This window comes from Sinocyclocheilus grahami, unplaced genomic scaffold, assembly GCF_001515645.1.
Source record: "Sinocyclocheilus grahami isolate Dianchi unplaced genomic scaffold, SAMN03320097.WGS_v1.1 scaffold285.1, whole genome shotgun sequence".
NCBI classification, from domain to species: Eukaryota; Metazoa; Chordata; class Actinopteri; order Cypriniformes; family Cyprinidae; genus Sinocyclocheilus; species Sinocyclocheilus grahami.
The window spans coordinates 1,663,700-1,671,857 of NW_015505464.1; positions in this window are offsets into that span (position 1 = coordinate 1,663,700).

Consider the following 8,158-nt stretch of genomic DNA (forward strand, 5'->3'; position numbering starts at 1 on the left):
TTTGAACCCAAAACTTATTTTCTTTAAAAACCCCCCCCCCCCCCCCCACAATATTTAAAGCCATTCAGCATTGCAGTATAATTGAGAGCTATCAATTTTAACATTTATGAAACCAAGATAAACTTAATTGGTTCGGATGGTGTCAAGCGTGTGTGGCAGCAACCAGGTGAGGAGTACAAAGACAAGTGTGTCTTGCCTACAGTCAAGCATGGTGGTGGGGGTGTCATGGTCTAGGGCTGCATGAGTGCTGCCGGCACTGGGGAGCTACAGTTCATTGAGGGAACCATGAATGCCAACATGTACTTTGACATACTGAAGCAGAACATGATCCCCTCCCTTCGGAGACTGGGCCGCAGGGCAGTATTCGAACGTGATGACGACCCCAAACACACCTCCAAGAAGACCACTGCCTAGGGCTGTCGCGATAACCGCAATATCACGCTATTGACGAGCAAACCGCAGAGGAACGCAAAAACCGCAGCAACCGCGATTTTTCCGTGTTTTCTTTTTTCGTAAGATTATGCCCTTCTCGTTTTACACTTCATGCATGTGGACTGAATATTAAACAAGTTAGTAATGATAACATAATGTGTACCATGCTGATTTGTACAGAGGCTCCGTAGATTTGCACTTAACAAGCCTAAACAGACAGTGAATGAGAGCGAGATCGACTGAGCACGTGCAATTACTTGCGTCTGTCCTCCAGGCCGAGTCATATATATTTGTGAAAATAGGTTGTCATGTTCAAGGAAAGCGAAATCTCTGTCTTTTGTAACGAATCAGCTCATGACAGGAAATATGAATAATTAACCATAACTAGTTATGATTAATTATGAATATTTTAGATCCGCTGTAGATATTTAGCTGACCTCTCAGGGTCAACTGTCTTGTCAATTCTAAGAACGTTAATTTCCTGGTTAAGGGAAATAACTTTCTTACTGTACAATTCTACAAAAGCTTGTAGCATAAATTATATATATATATATATATATATATAATTATTAGTTATAATGGTTATAATTTCTACATTTCTCAATTTATGTCTTATCTGCCTAATGAGCTATATTTAATATATATTTATGAATTTGTATTTCAGCTGATTAGAAATAATAGTGTTTGTTGATGTAATATGAATGAGTGGAGAGATTCAAGAGAATATTGCAGTATTGTCAGGTAAAATATTGCCACACTCTGAAGTCCCCCCCCCCCCCATATTGTGTGATATAAAATGAATCATACTGTGAAATGAGTTTGATCATATTGCCCACGTCTAACCCCTTATGTTCTGTTTGCGCAACCGAAATAAGAGCTGCAACGCAAAGCTTTCTGTTTTACCTTTCCCCCATTTTCTTTGAATCCTGCTCTTATTTCCGTCTCCGCTCTCTCTATCCATATGGCATTATCCATCCACCCTTGTGTTAATTGAGCTTTCATCCTGTATCTCCCTGACCGAGGCTGCATTGTCTGTGACCGGCATTCTGATCTGAAGAAGCATTTGAGTGCCACTTATCTCTGAGCCTGTGGAGTTGAGCTGCTCTCTTGTATATCTGAATGAGATTCTACTTTTATTGGAGGCTATGAGGAGAATTATTATGTTTCAGGGACCACATGGGCCCTTGTTGCATCCGGCTGGCCTTGAATATTAGTCGTCATATTAATTAGTCTCTAAAAAGGAGTAGAGTTGGCCAAGCACCGGTCATCTTTTTTTACTGTGCTTGGCGTAACCTGTGCAAGGCATTGTTAGAGTATAGAGCAGGGGTGTCAAACTCATTTTCACTGAGGGCCGCTTCAACGTTATCGCTGCCATCAAAGGGCCGGTTGTAACTTAAAGACAAATGTTACTACTCCTTAACATATTGTTAAATAACTGTCTCTTTATTTTATTATTACTTAATTAACTTACAAATATTGCATATGCATTTGCATAGATGTAAAAATGAAGAGTTTGGTTCCAAAATGCTATAAATCCATTTGGATTAATTTGAGTAAAAATGTGAAAGTGGCAAGATGAAAACCACTATTTTCTGTTTCAAACTTTCACATAGCATTTTAGGTTATTACATTTACATTTAGTCATGAAAGGATTGAATTTATTTCCTTATGAAATTAACTCTTCATGAAACCAATACTCAGGAACTCACACCAAACAGACACCATGCAATTGCGTCCGTGAGTTTACCGCAAACCCGGGGCGCGTATCTCTGAGCGGCATTGGGTCCCTGATGAACGAATAATTGAAAGTATGGGATTTACAGAATACTCAAATATCTAAATTAATAAACAATCGATATCTGTGATCAGCTTTTGATTAGAAATATTGCCTAAATTTAATGATCACGTGAAATTGGAGTCAGATTGAAAACGGAGCTAGACAAAATGGAAACTAAGTCCTGATAAATTCAGAAGCGCAAGTAAAAGACTGAATACGCATTAAACCTTCGACCAGGCCGCTGGATTCCGCTTTTTGGGCTGGCGGGTGGATCCTTACAGTCATTTAGCAGACGCTTTTATCCAAAGCGACTTACAAATGAGGACAATAAAAGCAGTCTAAACTAACAAAAGAGCAACAATATATAAGTGCAAATGACAAGTCTCGGTTAGCCTAACGCAGTACACGTAGCAAGGTGTATGTATATGTACACACACAAACAAAGAAAAACAAGTAGATAGAATAGAAAAAATAGAAAGCTAGTGTTTTTTTGTTTTTTTTTAATAAAGAACAAAAAATGAAAAGGATAAATATAAAGTAGATTTATAGTAGAATAGAAACATAACATTGATTTTCAAAGATTTATTAAAAATGTAAGTTTTTTTTTCCCCCAAAATGCAATAAATCCATGACACGTTTTTTCCCCCCCAAAATTATTTGCCTCGAGGCTTCATTTAGTCCATTTACTGTAGCTACACACGGAACACCGTGTTTCCCCGTTAAACGCTGGACCAGACCATAGACTATAAAAACTGGGACCAGCCTTTAAAAAAAAAAAAAAAAAGCGCTGAACATATTTAAGACCGTAAATCAATATGGTGGGTAGTTATAATGTCACTACGTTAGCTATGTTTTGTGAAAGACTAAACGCCATTGTGCATAAAAATACCACTAGGGTTGGGTATCGTTTTAATTTTATCGATTCCTAGTTTCCATTCCAATAAGATAAAAAAGGTTAAGTCAAACATTTAGATGTCAAACATTTATTCTGTCTTTTTACAAAGCATTCTGTTGCAGCTGAATAACACGAGCAAAAATCAGCAGCCTACAGAACACTGCAAGAGGAATTTTGCCTATGCTTTAAAAAAAAAAAAAACTAATATAAATTTCAAATATTTAATTTGAAAATTTAAACGTTAAGCCTAAACGTTTATTAGGCGGCTGTCTCTTTAACACCGAACGCATGCAGGTTGAGGTTTTCATGAAGTTGGGTGACAGCATGCACAGGAGACTACAGGCTGTCATTAAGGCTAAGGGTTGCCCAACTAAGTATTGATAGTTGTTTAAATACTGTCATACTAACAGCTGTCTGAATCATTTTTGGTTGTTTGTAATCTATTACATACCTTTCTATCAAAATGATCTAACATTATCAAGCTGAATTTGTTCTGACACAGTGTAACTCTGAGTTCTTGTCATATTTTATGACCATTTTCAAAACTATAGCAAATAAACTGTGATAGTGTGAGATGTTGAAGGTGTCTGAATAAATTTTGGTTTGACTATCTATTTGATAAATGAAGTTAACCAACTAACATTATACATACCCTTTTGGTTTCTGTACGCAATATTTAAAAAATTTACAAATGCAATCAAAATATCGGTATCGGTACTCGGGAATCGGCAAGTACCAAAAATAAAAGTATCGGTATCGGGCGAGTACTGGAAAAAGTGGCATCGGTGCATCCCTAGTTTGTACTGTTTACCTTTTTTTAAAGGGGTCCTATTATGCTCTTTTACAAAGTCTTGATTTTGTTGTGGGGGTGTACTAAAACATGCTCTCATGCTTGGTGGTTCGAAAAATTCATTATTTTTCACATAATTTACATTATTAAAATACCTTTCTCTCCATCCTGGCACAAACAGCTCGATTATTTCCGGCTTTGATAAAGGTCCGCCTTCCGAAAAACAAAATGTGTTGTGATTTGTTAGCTGTCTCAGTGCGTTGTGATTGGCGAACAGCTTCGACGGTGTTTCAGTACTGCCACGCTCCTTGCTCCGTCTTTCAACAAAAGCTTTTTGACGAATCTCACGGCACTACTCACTCGTGTTGTGGAAGCTGTCCTCAGTGAAATGCGCAGCACACAATAGCAAATTGGAGTTATAATGCTCAGGAACGGAGTTAAAAAGTAAATTGCAACCACTGTTTCCTGACATCATCCGCTTTCGGAAGTCCAAACAAAGACGTTTGGGCACGGAGGTGAAAAAAAACAACATTTCAGGCGGTCGCACACCGGACGAGAAGCGCAGCATTGCGCCACATCTTTAAAATTCAAATACATTATTTTCTATGAGTGTAGGCACACCGGTGGCGCCGTTCGGCATCTGTCCGCGGGGCCCAGCTACATCGTGTTATATTTGTAAGAATTGTTCTAGACCAGCGGTTCTCAATTCCAGTCATCTCGTACCCCCGCTCTGTATGTTTTGCACGTCTCTGTTTGTTAACACACCTGATTCAGTTAATCTAGTTAGAAGTGAGCTCTGCGCATGAACTGTGTTCCGATTGACATGGTCCCTACACAGTGTCCATTGCTGAGCAGGGGAAATCCGTTGAAGTTTACTTACTTCGGAATATTCATTTACAGATTTGCGCTGCGCCGTCTTCACACACAAACGAAACTTACTAGAAACTTACATGTTTCCAGTTTTCTGCCTCAGGTCCAAAAGAAATGTAAAGAATGTACAATCTGAAAACTCTAAATTCTTTTGTGATCTATTTTCATTAGATATTTTCAAAAGGGAATACTGACATAGATGTTTAGAGCAGAGGTCACCTTTTTAATTCCAACTGGAGAGATAGACATTTGTTTGTCTTTATTATTATTATTATTATAATTATTATTTTGTGCTGTATTATTGGTTAATGTGTTATTGCTGTTTCTAAAGGCAGCAATAAATAACACTTTATTATCTAAAGAGTGTCCATGTGATTTTATACAATAATAATTTTGTGAAATGAAAAAATGCATAATAATCGTGAAATCGTGATTATTTCTAAGACAATTGTACCAACAAAATCTATAATTGTTGCATCCCTAATTGGTATCAGCTTTGTGTTGGAAGCGGGACATTTATTTTGACAGTGCTGAGAACAGAAAGCTCCTGTTCTCCATTGTTTTTCTTTATTTCTTTATTAGCTTACTGTCTCTGTTAAACAGTTCTGTCTAATAAATTATAAGACAGAACTGGTGAACAAAGAAAGTAAGCAGTAACGGCATTATAGCATTTGCTAAATTAGTTTTATGTTGTCTTTATAAAAAAAAAAAAAAAAAAATTATAAATATTTATTTTTAAGATTTAGTTTTTATAAATTTCACAATTATTTTTTCATAGTCCATTTAAAATTCTAATCTAGTAAATATAAAATATATGTACATTTAATTTAAGCAATTATGTGTTTTTACTATGTTTGCATTGTGTGATTTCATGCATATATATTTACGATATGGGTCCACCACTTCTAATAAATTAGTAAATTGTATTTTTTGTAAAGAATTTAATTTTTAATAAAATGCTTAAAATTCTGACTACCAAAAAATGATGTAGAAAAGAATGTTTTTGTTGGAGCTGGTGAAAATTTGCAGAAAATTGGCAGACCAGATATCAATCCGAACTACTTGGCTTGCAGGAACAAAATCTTTGTTGTTGAGCCCTGCTTTATTCTTAAAACTGGTATATCGCCCACACTGAAATGGAAGTAAGGTTTTAGTTTGTTGTTTGCTCCTGTAGCTTGACTAGTTGTGTCTGTAGGCTTCTTCTCCCACTCAAGTTTCATTCATGCAGTGTCATCTCTGCTTGAGGTCAAAGTGGAGCAGTTAAACACGGTCCAGTTGACTGTGAAAACATGATTAGGGGGGCAGGTTGTTTTTATTCCTTCATACTGTTAGGAGTCTTTCACCTTAGCTTCTCCTGCTTATTGAAAACCGCATGTGGTCCATAAGGTTGCTTGCAATGTAATGTTCCACCTTGCCCATTGATATCTTATGATAGTTCACAGCTGTACAAGCTCATAGATTTATAATGCTCAAACAAGTGGTGCAAGGCAGTTGGATATGAAATGAAATTAGATGTATATTAAGGTCTCCTTCCAATAATGTTGTCGTTTTCAAGGTTTGGGGGGTAAAAAGCAACTATATTTCTATGTTTTAATATATTTCAGGTCTTCTGAAGGAGTATGATTGCTTTGTGTATGAAACTGACTGAAATGTTAGTTATTTACACGCTAGTTTTCATTTGCAAATACATTCAGTTCTTTTTGAGTCTTTTCTTTCAAAGAATCAGTAGAATCGGTTCACAAATCTGTATGATTTATTCCTGAGTCGGACTGGTTTGGCTTTTGAGTTCATTATGCAGTCTTTTTTATACAAAGACATTATATCAGAAGAAAGTAGGTCAGAACAACATGAAAATAAGTATATGATGAAAGATTGTCATTTTTAAATGAACTCTTCCTTTAATACCTGGTGTAAACAAGGCCTCAGAAAACTTTGTGGTTGTAAGACATTGTGAATTTAACTCTGTTCATTGACATAAGAAAGACCTTGTTTATCTGTGCCAGATAATTATCGATGACAATTAAGCATAGATAGGGGATCATTAGCATTTTACAGAGGACTGATACAGAGACATCTAGTTTAGGAAATGCGTATCAATCTCCGTTTCTGGTTAATGAAATGTAAGCTTCAAAGTAGCACTGATTAACTAATTATTGCAGATGGAGGTTTTCTAATCTGTCATCACACAGTGATATGCTAAATAGTAATCGCTGTGGTTTTTTCGGCCCACTTGGGTAAAGTTATTTGCTCTGTGTGTGATACACAATGCGTCGCAGGCATCTTTGTATGCCGAAACGGAATGGATTTAATTAGGATGTGCTCACTTCGCTGAGCTGCTTTGCATTCACAGCACAAGCTTTTCCCCTTGCCAATTACAGGCCCTCAAAGTTATTCCAAGAGCATTGCTTTGATGTGCTTGTGTCAGGCGGGACGAACTCCTTGTCCTCATCCGGAAAACCTTCTGTACCGTTCCTCAAGGTTAATCAGTTCTTTTATGTTGGATTAAATCTCCAGGAAATGAACACAAAGGAAGTGAGATGTGTATTTGCCATTTGCTGTTGGTTTTCCTCCTCCCATCAGCGATTAAAAAGATTAAAGGTTTTTTAGTATGAGGCTTCATCGATGCTTAAATCATTCAGACTGATTGCTTTGACCAGACGCGTGAATCGGGATTTTTAAATCTAGTCAGGCATTTCATGAGTTTCTGAAGCCCAATTTCTTCTTTAAAAAGAACAGTCGCCCAATCACATACAGCTGACTGATCTGTTGATCCAGCCAGTTCGGTTATTAAATCTTTTGATCCTTTTTTTGTTTTTCTGTCACAGAGTTTGGGTCAGTAGTGGATCCGTTGATGCAAAAGGATGCACTTGAATTGCTAAATTTCAAAGTCTACATTCTCATTTGATGTATTCAGACCATCTCATGTGCTTTTACTTGCCGAATGATTTGGTAACACTTTACAGTAAGGTCTCAATAAATATGAGCAAAACAATTATTACAATATTTATCAGTCTTTGATAACAGTAGCTGACTGTTTAATTTGTTAGCTTAGGTCCGTTAAACAATACTAACAGTTGCAAATTTAGATTTTAATAATAAGTGAATGTTGAAATTAATATTAATAAATGGTGGTAACTAATGTAGTTATTAAATGGAATGGCGATTTTGAACGCGATATTGCATAGCTTGTCAGAGATCTATGGCTCTGTGTAGTAAATGCCGCTCCATCTGAAAGCACGTGCTGGAGATTTACTACTAATCACAGAACCAGCTTTACTGACACACATGAAAATCGCATTCGATTATTTGCACAGCCCTACCATGAATTCGTATTGGCTGCCTAATACGCCAATCATTTTTACTAACATTTTAAAACATCAGCAAGTCCAAATAA